The following is a 16,248-nucleotide window of genomic DNA, read 5'->3' on the forward strand; positions in this document are numbered from 1 at the left end:
TCTATCATTTACAATATTTATGGTTATTATTGTGCTGTGATACCAGTAAGGTTTTTAAGGCAAATCTCTACAATTTAAAATGCTTTTAGGAGAAGAGTTGAGCACAGGGGCGAATCAGGAGTAGTTATGTGTGTTTCTTATTTAAGTAAGTTACATACATTTTTGTAAGCATTTTCCCTACTCTTTTCATAGTGACTTGTAACTCCTCAAAAAAAAAAGCATTTTGACTTTTTTCTCAGTTATAAACAGTGCTGCATGAATAACTTTGTACATATGTTATTTTGCATATTTGTAATAATTATTAAGATAATTTTCTAAAGGTATATACTTTGCAGTTTTTATAAACATTGTAAAATTGACTTCCAAATATATATGAAGTTTACATTTCGACCAGTAGTTGATTCAAGATTTGAAAGATAGGATTTAGTCATGGTGGACACATATAAAATAACCACTTTGAAATGTTTCCACACATGTATATTTGGTGTGCATTCAGCTTAGCCTAGTTCATTCAACACAGTTAACTGAGTGCCTCTGAACCAATGTAGTCTTTGCTCTCATAAGCAGCTATAGCTGATTAAGCTATCAGGAAAGGCTTTCTGCAAGAGCAGAGCCTTGAAGGACAAGTGGGGCAGGGGAAATTCTAGATCAGCAGTTCTCAACTCTTAGTCTGACTTTTTAACTCTTTAAAAAATTATTACAGACTCCAAAGAACTTTTATTTATGTGGGTTATATTTGCCAATATTTACTATCTAGAAATTAAAACTAAGGAAACATTTAAATATTTATTAATTCATTAAAAATAGTAAATTCCTTCATATTAATGTATGACACACTCTCTAATTTTTTATGTATAATTTTAAAGATTGCACTTCATTTGCAGTTACTAAAAATATTGGCTATATTCCCTGCATTGTATAATACATCCTTATATCCTATTTTATAACCAAAGAAATGCAAAAAAGCAAAATGGCTGTCTGGGAAGGCCTTACAAATAGCTGTGAAAAGAAGGGAAGCGAAAAGCAAAGGAGAAAAGGAAAGATATACCCATCTGAATGCAGAGTTCCAAAGACTAGCAAGAAGAGATAAGAAAGCCTTCCTCAGTGATCAATGCAAAGAAATAGAGAAAAACAATAGAATGGGAAAGACTAGAGATCTCTTCAAGAAAATTAGAGATACCAAGGAAACATTTCATGCAAAGATGGGCACAATAAAGGACAGAAATGGTCTGGACCTAACAGAAGCAGAAGATATTAAGAAGAGGTGGCAAGAATACACAGAAGAACTGTACAAAAAAGATCTTCACAACCCAGATAATCACGATGGTGTGATCACTCACCTAGAGCCAGACATCCTGGAATGTGAAGTCAAGTGGGCCTTAGAAAGCATCACTATGAACAAAGCTAGTGGAGGTGATGGAATTCCAGTTGAGCTATTTCAAATCCTGAAAGATGTTGTGAAAGTGCTGCACTCAGTATGCCAGCAAATTTGGAAAACTCATCAGTGGCCACAGGACTGGAAAAGGTCAGTTTTCATTCCAATGCCAAAGAAAGGCAATGCCAAAAAATGCTCAAAGTACTGCACAGTTGCACTCATCTCACACACTAGTAAAGTAATGCTTAAAATTCTCCAAGCCAGGCTTCAGCAATACATGAACCGTGAACTTCCAGATGTTCAAGCTGGTTTTGGAAAAGGTAGAGGAACCAGAGATCAAATCGCAAACATCCGCTGGATCATTGAAAAGCAAAAGAATTCCAGAAAAACATCTATTTCTGCGTTATTGACTATGCCAAAGCCTTTGACTGTGTGGATCACAATAAACTGTGGAAAATTCTTCAAGAGATGGGAATACTAGACCACCTAACCTGCCTCTTGAGAAACCTATGTGCAGGTCAGGAAACAGCAGTTGTAACTGGACATGGAACAACAGACTGGTTCCAACTAGGAAGAGGAGTACGTCAAGGCTGTCATGAGAAACACTGGGCTGGAAGAAGCACAAGCTGGAATCAAGATTGCTGGGAGAAATATCAATAACCTCAGATATGCAGATGATACCACCCTCATGGCAGAAAGTGAAGAAGAATTAAAGAGCCTCTTGATGAAAGTGAAAGAGGAGAGTGAAAAAGTTGGCTTAAAGCTCAACATTCAGAAAACTAAGATCATGGCATCCGGTCCCATCACTTCCTGGCAAATAGATGGGGAAACAGTGGAAACAATGTCTGACTTTATTTTCTTGGGCTCCAAAATCACTGCAGATGGTGACTGCAGCCATAAAATTAAAAGATGCATACTCCTTGGAAGAAAAGTTATGACCAACCTAGACAGAGATATTAAAAAGCAGAGACATTACTTTGCCAACAAACGTCCATCTAATCAAAGGTATGGTTTTTCCAGTGGTCATGGATGGATGTGAGAGTTGGGCTATAAAGAAAGCTGAGTGCCGAAGAATTGATGCTTTTGAACTGTAGTGTTGGAAAAGCCTTGAGAGTCCCTTGGACTGCCAGGAGATCCAACCAGTCCATCCTAAAGATCAGTCCTGGGTGTTCAGTGGAGGGACTGATGTTGAAGCTGGAACTCCAATACTTTGGCCACATGATGTGAAGAGCTGACTCATTTGAAAAGACCCTGATGCTGGGAAAGATTGAGGGCAGGAGGAGAAGGGGACGACAGAGGATGAGATGGTTGGATGGCATCACTGACTCAATGGACATGGGTTTGGGTGAACTCCGGGAGTTGGTGATGGACAGGGAAGCCTGGCGTGCTGCAGTTTATGGGGTCGCAAACAGTCAGACATGACTGAGCGACTGAACTGAACTGAGTTTCTGCCTCCCACTCTCCCACCCCTATGTTGCCTGCTCGTGCCCGCCCCCACCCCTCCCCCTAGTAACCACTGATTTGTTCTCTGTATCTGTAAGTCTGCTTTTCTCTGTTCATTAGTTTATTGTATTTTTTAGATTCCACATATAAGTAACATCACATAGTATTTGCCTTTCTCTCTTTGTCTTATTTCACTTAGCATAATGCCCTTCAAGTCTACCCATGTTGCTGCAGATGGCAAAATTTTGTTCTTTTTATGGCTGAGTAGTATTCCTGTGTGTGTGTGCACACGTGCCTACATGTATGTGTGTATATACACACCCAGTAGTATTGCTGGGTCATATGGTAGTTCTATTTTTAGCTTTTTGAGGAGCCTCCATATTGTTTTCCACAGTGGCTGCTCCAGTTTACATTCCTGCCAACAATGTATAAGGATTCCTTTTCCTCCTCATCCTTGCTGACATTTATCATTAATGTTCTTTTTTCTTATAGCCATCCTGTGAGGTGGTGTCTCATTGTGTTTTTGATTTCTATTTCCAGTGATGTTGAGCATCTTCTCCTCTGCCTGTTGACCATTTGCATTTCCTCTTTGGAAAATTACCTATTCAATTCTTCTGCCCATTTTTTTATAATATACTTTTTAATGAAAACTAATTTAAAAAAAAAATTTATTGAGGTATAGTTGATTTACAATGTTGCTTTAATTTCTGCTGTATAGCAAAGTGATTCATTATACAGAAACATACATATATGTACTTATTCATATTGCTTTCCATTATGATTTATTACTAGATGCTGAATATAATTCCTATCATCCTGTATATGATAGTTTGTATCTGCTAATCCCAAACTCCAAATCTATCCCTCCCCCACCCCCCTGACCTTGACAACCATAAGTCTGTTCTCTGTGAGTCTATTTCTGTTTTGTAGATAAGTTCATTGTGTCTTTTTTTTGTTGTTGTTTTAATTTTTGGCTATGCTATGCTGCATGTGGGATCTTCCCTGATTAGGGGTCAAACCCATACCTCCTGCATTGGAGGTGCAGAACCTTTTTTTTTTTTTGGAGGTGCAGAGTCTTAACCAAGGACTGTGAGGGAAGTCCCCATTGTGCCATATTTTAGATTCCTCATACAAATGATATCATATGGTATTTGTCTTTCCAACTTACTTCACGTAGTATGATAATTTCTAGGCCCATGTTGCCTCAAATGGTGTTATTTCATTCTTTTTTATGGCTGAATAGTATTTCATTGTGTGTGTATGTGTGTGTGTGTGTATATACCACATCTTCTTTATCCATTCATGTGTCAGTGGACATTTAGGTTGTATCTGTGTCTTGGCTTTTGTAAATAGTGCTACTTTGAACAAAAGGGTGCATGTGTCTCTTTGGATTACATTTTTTTCCAGGTGTATAGCCAGGAGTAGGATTGCTGGATCATTTGGTAATTCTACTTTTAGTTTTCTGAGGAACTTCCATACTCTTTTCTGTAGCGACTGCACCAATTTTCATTCCTACCAACAGTGTAAGAGTGTTCCCTTTTCTCTACACCCCTATTCAGCATGTGTTATTTGTGTGTGTATATATATGTTTAGGTGCAAGGTCATAGTTATTGCACACAGGGTCTTCACTCTGTTGCAGCATACCAGATCTTTAGTTGTGGCATGTGGAATCTAGTTCCCTGACCAGGATCGAACCCTGATTCCCTGCGTTGGGAGTGGACCACCGGAGAAGTCCCTGAGCTCCACTTCCTGATGGGAATTGCTACAAATAATCTATGGCCATGTTTAACCTATAACACTGGGCCTTCCTTTTCCTTGTTCCTCTTCTTTTTGTCGTCTTGCTCTTTCTCCCTCCTTTTCTCACCTCCCTTCCTTCCTTCAGGTTAAGTGGATAGTTTGTGGATTTTTAAAATTACCTTGCCTTGCCTTTTTCTTGAAATTCATGTTAGAACAAAGCTTACTTGGTTAAAGGATTTCTTCTGTGATTTCTTGGTGTGGCCAAGGACCAGATATTTTTAGGTCTTCTGACTTTGTAGCTTCTTTTCAAATTACCTTAGTGATACCAAATATCTCTAAATGCAGGAGAGATTAGTTTTTTCTTCAGGTGATTTTGATCTTTTTAAAAAATCCTTTTATTTGTAATTGCTAAGGTTTAACATTCTAGTCCTTTTATGGTCTCTGTTCCCAGCCATTCAGTCATTCAGAAGTTACTTGTTAGTCATCCAGAGTTCCTGAAGTGGGGCTGAAATGGCAACTTTTTTCCATGGCGCTCATTGAAGTCACGAAAGGAAGGGTTCCCTATCAGGAGAAGGTGTCTGGATTGCAGTTGTCTTGAGTGGACAGTGTTTTTCACGTGTGAAATCAGTAAGAATGTCGGGTAAGGTGCAGATGTCAGTGACCTGTCAGCCCATCAGGATAAATCAGCTCAAGTCCTAAATGAGGTGATAATGTCAGCACAATGAGCCCCTTGCCCTGAGTTTATTGGGCCTCTAGTTAAGGTAGCTGTCAGAGACCTTATTTTAAAGAAAAGTCAGAGTATTTGTTCAAGATTCAGCTGACTTTAAACATTATTTATTTTGGAGGGGGAAGGTCACTTTCAGTATAGATGTACCATTGAAAGTGACGTGTGGCTGTTCTTCAGATTATAGCCATTTTCACGTGCCCAAGTGTTACAGTTGTTTGCATCTTTTAAACTTGTCTCCAGGTGACTAGAGGCAACAGGTGACTGTTTCTCTGAGTAAGTTTAATTAATTGTCTTGGGTCCCAGACAAGTAGATTTGTTAACTGTAGTTTCTGATTTATCTGTTGCCCAAACTAGTGATAATTTGATAGGAATAGGAACTCAGAGGTGGCATTTTATTGTGAAAGATGGTTGCTAAATGCAGCTGATTGGAAGGCTGGGACAAAGTATCTGTTTTCCTGGTGACAGGGTCATTATTTAGGCTTTATAGAATGTGCCACTAGTCTGATGACTAAACTAAATCTCCCTACTCCTGTGAGGAGTGCTTCACAGAACTCTTATCAACTATGATACTCTTACAAGGATTTGCAACTTGGTTCAGATTAGCCTGGTTGTTCTGCTCTTCCTCAGTGCAGTACTAGTGGCCAGATTTTTGGTACTTGCTGCTGCCTGAGAACTTTGGATCTGAACCCCAAAGACCTAGAGAACTGTGTTGCCAGATAAGATTGCATCTATTTTTTGAGTGCAAATTTTACTTCCAGAGGTACCTTCTCTCTTCCAGAAAGGAAGAGAGCTTTTTGAGAATACAGGACAGATTGTTAGAATGAAGAGAACATAGGGTTTTGAAGCCTGGTTGGTTTTTTGGCTGTAGAAATAAGTTTTAGAAAGCCGAACACCTCAGAGATAGTACCTGGCTTTGTAAGTGAATCAAACAACTAGAAAACTGTTCCAGTGTTTATTGTGTGTCAGACACTATTTGGCATTGGAGGTACAGATATGAAAAAGACACATAAGACTTCTGCCTTCAGAGAGCTTACATTTCCTTGTTTGAGAACTTTGATAAAGAAGAAAATAAAGATATAAGATAATTAGAGAGTATAGTGCTGAAGAAAATTGATATGGTGATGTGATTTGAGAGTAAGAGGATACTTTAAATTGTGTGGTCAGATCTCTTCATAGTGACATATGAACTATTATTTGAAGGGGGGTTAGAACCAGCATTTCCTGATGGAAGGTTACTGTTCTGAGCAGGAGGAACAACAAAAAAAGGACTTATGGGGAGTATGTGGTTTGGTATGTTCAAGAATAGCCAGGGCCAGGTTTTACAAGGCTCTGTAGACCTTGCTTGGGATGATGGAAAGCCATTAATGGAAGGAAACTGGTTGAACAAGGAAGCTAAGTGATCTGATATACATGTTAAAAAGATCACTCATAACACGTTGTAGATCAACTGTACTTCAATTTAAAAAAAAAAGATTACTCTTGATTCTCTGGGAAGAACAGATAGCAGACTGCCCAGTACAGAAGTAGAAAGATCAGTTGAGAGGCTATTAGTGTAGTAGTATAGTATAGTGTTAGTTGCTCAGTTGTGTCCAGCTCTTGGTGAGCCCATGGACTATAGCCTTGGGCTATAGTCTGTCCATAGGATTCTCCAGGTAAGAATACTGGAGTGGGTAATCATTCCCTTCTCCAAGGGATCTTCTAGACCCAGGGATCAAACCCTGGTTTCCTGTATTCCAGGCAGATTCTATTGCATTTGATTAAAAAATTACAATTATATGGAGGTTGAAGTGGATGGATAGCAAAAAGGAATTCAACTTCTTTTAGAAAGTATTTCATTTTTAATTTTGATAGATTACAGTTTGGGCAAGAAAACCATCATAGCAATAAGTACTAGTGTGGGCTTTGAATTGTGTTGCTCTTGATTCTCTGACTCAGAGTTGGAAAGTGACTTTTTGGTGTGGCAAGGCTTCAACTTGAATCTCCTTTGCTCTCTTAAGAATAAGATACATCTGGGCATGTCTTGAGGACCTTTAGGGAAAGGCAACCAGTAATTTCTTTGCATGAGGAAGAACAAGACATTTCGTGGGGAAAAAATTCACTGTGCAGGTAATTTTTCAGGACCAAGATTGGCAATGGGAAGGGCAGTATCCTCCGGTCATGCCTCCCAATCCTAACCAAACCACCACACATCTAATGCCAAAAGTCTGAGGGGAAGGGACTGTACAGAAACTGGAAGAGCTTTTTCATGGAAGTCTGTGTAAGATACTGAGAAGGTAGACTTAGTGATGTGATATTCATAAAATAGAGTTATAAAACAAAATGATGAATTGGAGATACTCCTCATTGTATAGATCTTAGGAGCGCTTAGGTTTTTTTTGTTTGTTTGTTTGTTTTTGTTTTTTAGGGCTTAGGTTTTGGAGACAGGCTGGCTTGAGCATATTAAGGGTTCTGGTGGTGACACTCAGCACCCTGGGTGCCTAAAGTGGATTCAGCAGCAACCAGCCCTCAGAGTCCTGTAATAACAATAATAATAAATACTGCAGTTGGAGTGAGGAGATACTAAATTCTGTGTTTGTGATATTATTTCTGCTCAGAGAAGAAATTTTTTTCTCTGGCCACTCTACTTTTGCTTCGCATCTACCAAGACAGATGCTATTCTGCTAGCTCAGTTTCTAGATTTGTCTTGTGTAGAAGGATAATGGGTAAAAAAACAGCTGAAGTTCAAGGAGTAAGGCTGGATAAAAGTGGACGTTATTAGAAAGTAGACTAAGAACTGCTTATAAGTAGAAGGGATCAGCAGCGGGGGAGGAGCCAAATGACCAGTGTTTTATTGTGAATTAAAATAGGGGTAGATACCGAGAGTTCAGGGCAAAGTGAGGGTTATAAGAAATATTGTGAGCAAAAAGAATTGAGAAATAAAATATTAAGAAGCTGCTATGGATTTTTAAATAGATCTCTTTATTTTCTTTGAGAGTCTCAGTATATTAAAACTGAAATATTGCTTTTAACTTATCTTTTTTTTTTTTTTTTTTGAGGTTAGACTTGTTACTTATATGTGACACCATTCCAGCACTGAACTCATGGAGGCTGAACATTTATTCAGGTAATAATAGTTAACATTTATGAAACACTTATTATGTGCCAGGCAACAAAGTAAGTGCTTGCTTACCCATGATCTCATTTAATCCTCACATAACCTGGGAGTGTTATCGTACCCATATAATGGGTGAAGAATTTGAGACTCATTGTATATCAAGATTGAATTCATCTGAATTTTAATTTTTAATTTTTCATTAAAAAAATTCAAAAAGGCTACTGCAAAGTCAAAGTGAGAGATGTAGTAGCTTGGATTAGATGATGTTGTTATTCATTATCTGACATGAATATGAATATAAAATGGTTTTGATTGACTGTATAGTTCACCCTCATCTCCATAACTTTTCTCCATTGCTCAATACATCATACTTTCTGTTTGTCTTTAAAACAGTGAAAATATCTTTTGGTAAAGAAAAATTCAGTTTAGGATTTTTAACCTTAAAGCTTTTAAGCTTTTTTTTTAAGTAGGTAAAAAGTTTATATTTTTTGATTAAATGTCTACAAAAGGTAAAAATCTATAATTGGGGAGTTCTTAAGAGGTGATAATACAGATTATAGTCTTTTTTATTGATTTTATCACACTTGGGGTACTATTCACAGATGTTTTCAAGTTTAATGAACCTTATTAGAGTTTCTTGTAGGAGCTTTTTTTGGTGTATCTAAATGCTTATTTACAGATTATATTAACTGTGTACTTGCCAGAACTGACAGTTTCTAGCAGTACCGACTGAAGATCTGTCAAAATTGAAGATGGAACATGTCTGAAAATATATAGGTTAATGGAAGTGTTTTTACGTTTACAAAAATTCAAATGTATATGCTACTTTGAGTGGTTCTCTCTGTTTAATTTTGCCAAGAGTTGCCTGTACACTGAGCAAGGGAAAGTAAAACCACTTTATTAATGCCTTATCAATTATTGAGTGGCCAGCAGGAATACATTGTCCTCTCATAGTTTTCAAAAAAGAGCTTAATTGAGGTTTTTAAAAATTGACATACAGTAAACTACATATGAAAATACACAATTTGTTAAGTTTTGACGTGTGCTTATCATGAAACTGTCACCACAGTCAAGGTGTAATGAATATATTTAATCACCCCTCAAGTTTTCTTATCCCCATTTGTAATTCTCCCAACCTCTGTGGTCTTTGGACAACCACTGATCAATTTTCTGTCAGTATAGAATAGTTTGCAGTGCCTAGAATTTTATGTAAATGGAATCATAAGTGTACGCTCTCATATTTAATTATTTTTGGTTTGGCTTTTTTTTTAAAGTTAATTATTTTAGATTCATATATGTTGTATGTATCAATAGTTCATTACTTGTTATTTCTGAGTAGTGATCTTTTGTATAGCTGTAGCACAATTTGTTCATTCATTTACTTACTGACAGACATTTGGATTTATTCCAGTTTTCAGCAGTTACAATTAACGCTATGCTGTGAATATTTGTATACAAATCTTTGTGTGGACTTAGACTTTATTTTTCCCTCTAAGTTAATTTCTTCCTTTTTTTTTTGAAGTGAGTTCACATAGTATACAATTAACAATTTTAAAGTGTACAATTAATGGGTATTTAGTATATTTACAGTGTTCTGCAATCACTAACACTTTCTAGATTCAGAACTTTGATTATTCCATGAACCACCCCGGCCTCATTAATCTTTTCCCATTCTCTTTTCCCCCCATCCTTTGGTAACTTCTAATCTGCTTTCTGTTGTTATGGATTTGCCTAGTCTGGACATTATAATATGAAAGGAATCAGACAGTTTGTGAACTTCTGTGGCTGGCTTCTTTAATTTAGCATAATGTTTTTATGGTTCAGGTTTCCCTGATAGCTCAGTTGGTAAGTAATCCACCTGCACTGTGGGAGACCTGGGTTTGATCCCTGGGTTGGATTCATCCAATTTGTAGCATTTATCAGTACTTTGTTTCGTGTTTAGGCTGTGCCACATGGCTTTTGGAATTTCAGTTCCCTGACCAGGGATTGAACCTGAGCCACAGCAGTGAAAGCCTGAAATTCTAACCACTAGGCCACAAGGGAACTCCCAATACTTTGTTCTTTTTTATGACTGAGTAATACTCTGTTGTGTGGTGAATATATCCTATTTTGTTTATCCACTCATCAGTTAGGGGACTTTAAAGTTATTTTCCACGTTTTGGGTGGAAATATGAATAATGCTGCTACAAACCATTATATACAAGCTTTTGTGTGGAAATATGTTTTCATTTATCTTGGCTATATACCTCAAAGTCTTATTTGCTGAATCATAATGGCAACTCACTCCAGTATTCTTGCCTGGAAAATGGCATGGACAGAGGAGCCTGGCAAGCCACAGTCCATGGGGTTGCTAAGAGTCAGAGACAACTGAGTATATGTGCACCACAGTAACTCGACGTTTAACTTGTTAATGGACTGTCGGATTGCTTTCAAAGTGGTTGCACTATTTTACATTCCCACCAGCAGTCTATGAGAGTACCAGTTTGTCTGTCCTTATCAAACTTCTTCTTATCTGACTTTTTGAGTCTGGCCATCCTAGTGGATGTGAAATAGAATCTCATAATGGTTTTGATTTGCATTTTCCTGATTACTAGTGATGTTGAGCATCTTTTCACTTACAAGTTGGCCATTTGTATATCTTTTTTGGAAAAATGTGTATTTAAATTCTTTGTCTTTTAAAAAATTGGATAACTTGTCTGTTTTTTACTGAGTTGTAAGAGTTCTGGGTACAAATTCCTTATCAGATGCATGATTTGCAAATAGTTTTTCCATGGGTTTTGTTGCATTTTCTTGGTGGTATTGTTTTGTTTAAAATATTTATTTATTGCTGCATTGAGTCTTAGTTGCAGCACATGGGACATTCATTGTGTCATGCAGGAGCTTTCGTTGCAGCACACAGACTCTCTAGTTGTGGCATGTGGGCTCTGGTATGTGCGGGCTCAGTAGCTGTGACGTGGGCTTAGTTGCTCTGTGTCATGTGGGATCTCAGTTCCCCAATCAGGGATCTAATCCACGTCTCCTGCATTCTTCACCACCACCACCAGGGAAGTCCCTTGATGGTATTGTTCATAGACAAGTTTTAAATTTGATTAAATCCACTTAATCTATTTTTGTAAATTTAAATTTAGTTTAATTTGAGACTTAATCTATTTTTTTGATTAAGTGGATCTTAATCTATTTTTAGCTCTTACATTTAGGTCTATGATCCATTTTGAGTTAATTTTTGTGTATGGTGTGAAGTATGGTTCTAACTTTTATGTATAGATATCTACTTGTCTCATTACTGCTTGTTGAAAAGACTCTTGATCAGTTGTGTTCAACTCTTTGCAACCCTATGGACTATAGCCCACCAGGCTCCTCTGTATGTGAGTATTCTCCAGGCAAGAATACTGGAGTGGGTTGCTGTGCCCTCCTTTGGCCTGTTGGATTGATTGTCTTGGTACCCTTGTCAAAAATCAGTTGACTGTACATGTAAGGATTTATTTCTGGACTTTCAGTGCTATTCCACTACAATACTGTTTTGATTACTATAGCTTTGTGTAGTTAGTTGAACTTGGGAAATGTGAGTCCTCCAATTTTGTTCTTTTTTTTTAAGATTATGTTGTTTGTTCTAGGTTCCTTGCATTTCCATATGAATTTTAGGATCAGTCTGTCAGTTTATGAATAAAAAAGCCAACTGGGATTTTGATAGGGATGCTTTGAATCTGTAGATCAGTTTTGGGAGTGTTATCATCTTGACAGTAACATACATTCCTTGGTATGTAAAACATGCCTGCTGCACAACGCTTCAGTTGTGTCCGACTCTGCAACCCCACGGACAGCAGCCCACCAGGCTCCTCTGTCCACAGGATTCTCCAGGCAAGAACACTGGAGTGGGTTGCCATTTCCTTCTCCAAAACATACATATCATCAAGGTAAGTCGCTTCAGTCATGTCCAACTCTTTGCAACCCCGTGGACTGCAGCATGCCAGGATCCCCTGTCCTTTACTAGCTCCAGAATTTGCCCAGATTCACGTCCAGTGAGTCAGTGATGCTATCTGACCATTTAATCTTCTGCTGTCCCCTTCTTTTGCCTTCTATCTTCCCCAGCATTAGGGTCTTTTCCAATGAGTTGGCTCTTTGCATCAAGTGGCCAAAGTATTGAAGCTTCAGCTTTAGCATTGGTCCTTCCAGTGAATATTTAGAGTTGATTAAGTTTACATCTAAGTATTGTTTTTAAAAATGCATTTATTTTTGGCTCTGCTGGACCTTTGTTGCTGCACGGGCTTTTCTCTAGTTGCTATGCTTGGGTTTCTCATTACCGTGGCTTCTCTTGTGGAGCATGGGCTCTCTAGGGCAAGTGGGCTTCAGTAGTTTCAGTTCCTGGGCTCTAGAGCACAGCCTCAATAGTTGTGGTGCATGGCCTTAGCTGCTCCACGGCATATGGGATCTTCCTGGAACAGGGGTCAAACTTGTGTCTCCTGCGTTGGCAGGCGGATCCTTTACTGCTGAGCCACCTTTTTTTTTTTTTTAATTTGAACTTTATTTGGCCAATGTGTCCAATTCCAATATTGTGGTAGAAATGCCTGAAGAACTGTCACCATGTGATTCAGCTCAAATATCCTTGGCTGTCTCCCACCCTGGAAACGAAGGGTCCCGGTTCTGCCTGGCACAGGCCTCAGGCCACCCTGGACATCACAGAGCAATAAGGGCCCTGGCTTGGGGAAGGAGGGGGCTGCTGGGCTTATCCTGGCTTGTCTTATTTTTCTTACTACTGTAAATAATTTTTTCCCTTAACTTCACTTTTGGGTTGTTCATTGCTTGTATATAAAATGCAATCAAGTTTTGTATATTAACCTTGTATCTTGGAACCTTGCTAAACTTGTTGACTAGTTTTTAGTGGATTCCTTAGGATTGTCCGGATACAAGATCATGTTATCTGCAAATAGAGATAGTTTTTACTCCTTTTCCAATCTGGGTGCCGTTTCTTTCTTCTTAATGTCTTATTGTCCTAGCTAGAACCTCCAGTGCAAAAGTGGATGTCTTTGTCTTGTTACTGAGCTTAGGATAAATGCATTCCATCTGTAAGTAGGATGTTATGTATGAGGTTTTGCAGATTTTTTTTTTCAATGAAATTGAGCTATTTCCTTAGGATTGCTCTGAGGATTATAATTGACATCTTAATTTATAACAGTGACATCTTAATTAATACCAACTCAATTACAATTGTGTGCAAAACTTTGTTCCTGTTCAGCTCTGTTCCCTCCCCTCTCTTTTGTGATATTACATGCAAATTATATCCTTTTATATTGCATGCCCATCAACAGTTTTATAATTATAGCTTTATTTGGTTTTCTTTGAAATTAGATAGACAAAGAGTTACATACAAAGCGTTTATACTGTGTTTTATATTTACCTATATAGTTACTTTTACCAGTACTTTAAAGTTTTTTGTTTGGATTTGAGATATAGCCTAGTATCCTTTTATCTCAGGCTGAATGGCTCTCTTTGGTATTTCTTAGAGACTAGATTTGCTGGTGATGAGTTCTTTCATTTTTATCTAGGAATGTAATTTCTTCTCTGATTTTGAAGGGTGGTTTTGCTGGATATAGAATTCTTGCTTGATAGTCTTTTTCTTTTAGGACTTTGAATAAATCTTTGCATTGCCTTCTAACTCCCATGGTTTCTGATGAACTTCTTGGATATGCAGATGTAGTGTTTTAAATCACATTTGAGAAAAATTTGGATACTATTTCATTAAATATCATTTCTTTCCCTTTCTCTCCTATCATGGGACTCCCAAAATGAATTGTTATGTTTTGTGCTAAGACTTTGTTACTTTTTCTTTATTTTTTTTTTCTCTCTGTTCCTCAAAATCTAGCCTAATGGACCCATCTTAAAGTTTGTTGATTATTTCTTCTTGCTCAGATCTCGTGTCAAACTCTCTACTGATGTTTTTAATTTCCATTATTGTAATTTCCGACTCCAAAATTTTCATTTGTGGTTCCTTTTTGTAATTTCTGTCTTTCATTCAGTATTCTGTTTTTGATGAGACATTGTTCTCACAGTTTTTCTTTAGTTTTTTAGTCATAGTTTTCTTAATTAAAAAAAATTTTTCCCTCCCTTTTTCCTTTTTGATCTTATTTAAAATGGCTAACTTAAAGTCTAATACCGAAATATAATTTAAACAATTTTTTTTTTAATTAAAAAAATATATGTAAGTCCAGTGTTTGGGCTTGCTAAGTAAGTTTCTCTTGACTGTCATTTTTCTTGTGGGCCATACTTTCTGCTTCAAGGTAATGTTATATTGTTAAGAACTTTACAATACTGAACCTCTGTTTCTTCCCTCCTGGTCATACATTTACTTGTATATATAAATTGTATAATATATTTTAATTATTCTTGCTTTGAATAATTGGTTGTTTTAAAAAGGTATTTAGGTAATGAAGGAATAATTTTTTATATTTACCCACATTGTTACCACTTCTGGTACACTTCACTCCTTTGTGTAGATCCAGATTTTCATGTTATTCATCCTGAAGGACTAGTACAGGTCTGCTGGTGATGAATTCTTTTAGTTTTTGTATGTCTGAAAAAGTTCTTATTTTGCTTTCATTTTTGAACAATATTTTCTGTGAATTTAGTATTCTTGGTTGGTAGGGTTTTTTTTTGTTTTGTTTTTTAAATTTCAGCCTTTTAAGATATCACTCCATTGTCTTCTGACTTGAATAGTTTCCAGTGAGAGTTCTGTTGTTATCTTCATCTTTGTTCCTCTATAGAGAAAAAGTTCTTTTTCTTTGACTACTTTTAAGATTTACTCTGTATTACTTGTTTTAGATAGTTTGTTAATAATGTGTCTATTTTGTTCTTTGAGCTTCTTGGATATGTGTGTTTATAGTTTAATCCAGTTTAGAAACTTGTAAGTTATTTCTTTAAATATTTTTTCATTTTCTTTGGAAATACCACTGACACATACATTAGTTAATTTTACATTATGCCACAGTTCACTGTGTTCATTTTAATTTTTTCTTCTGTTTTTGGTTAGTTTCTAGTCCTGTGTTCTCAAGTTTTTTCTCCTAATTCTGTTAAAAATTTTAATCTGTTGTTAGTCTTACATAGTGTAGTTTTATCTCTAATATATCAGAGATTTTTTTTTTTACTTCTTCTTCTAACATGCTTAGTTTCTTCTTTAGATTTTTGCATATATCAGTTCAGTCACTCAGTTGTGTCCAAATCGTTGCGATCCCATGGATTGCAGCATGCCAGACTTCCCTATCCATCACCAACTCCCGGAGCCTACTCAAACTCATGTCCATCACGTTGGTGATACCATCCAACCATCTCATTCTCTGTCGTCCCCTTCTCCTCCTGCCTTCAATCTTTCTCAGCATCAGGGTCTTTTCCAAAGAGTCAGTTCTTTGCATCAGGTGGCCAAAGTATTGAAGTTTCAGCTTCAGCATCAGTTCTTCCAATGAATATTTGACTGGCTTGATCTCCTTGCAGTCCAAGGGACTCTCAAGAGTCTTCTCGAACACCACAGTTCAAAAGCATCAATTCTTTGGCGCTCAGCTTTCTTTATAGTCCAACTCTCGCATCCATACACTACTACTGGAAAAACCATATCTTTGACTAGACAGACCTTTGTTGGTAAAGTAATGTCTCTACTTTTTAATGTGCTGTCTAGGTTGGTCATAGCTTTTCTTCCAAGGAGCAGGCATCTTTTAATTTCATGGCTGCAGTCACCATCTGCAGTGATTTTGGAGCCCCCCAAAATAAACTCTGTCACTGTTTCCACTTTTTTGCCATCTATTTGCGGTGAAGTGATGGGACTGGATGCTATGCTCTTAGTTGTCTGAATGTTGAGTTTTAAGCCAACTTTTTCATTCTTCTCTT

General features: G+C 37.2%; 1 protein-coding gene across 45 annotated transcripts in view; it reads left to right on the forward strand.

Annotated features, from left to right (window-relative positions):
* Positions 1–16,248, forward strand: part of R3HDM2 (R3H domain containing 2) — a 162,579-nt gene that overhangs the window by 38,771 nt on the left and 107,560 nt on the right. For 38 of the 45 annotated variants that reach the window (XM_069584917.1, XM_069584881.1, XM_069584924.1 and 35 more), the window contains one exon: positions 8,323–8,385. The gene's annotated coding sequence lies outside the window, so the exon portion shown is untranslated. Of the gene's footprint in view, positions 1–8,317; positions 8,386–16,248 lie in introns of all 45 variants that reach the window. The other 7 variants (XM_069584915.1, XM_069584883.1, XM_069584901.1 and 4 more) reach the window with 1 other exon arrangement.

The sequence above is a fragment of the Ovis canadensis genome, chromosome 3 (assembly GCF_042477335.2).
Source record: "Ovis canadensis isolate MfBH-ARS-UI-01 breed Bighorn chromosome 3, ARS-UI_OviCan_v2, whole genome shotgun sequence".
Taxonomy (NCBI): domain Eukaryota; kingdom Metazoa; phylum Chordata; class Mammalia; order Artiodactyla; family Bovidae; genus Ovis; species Ovis canadensis.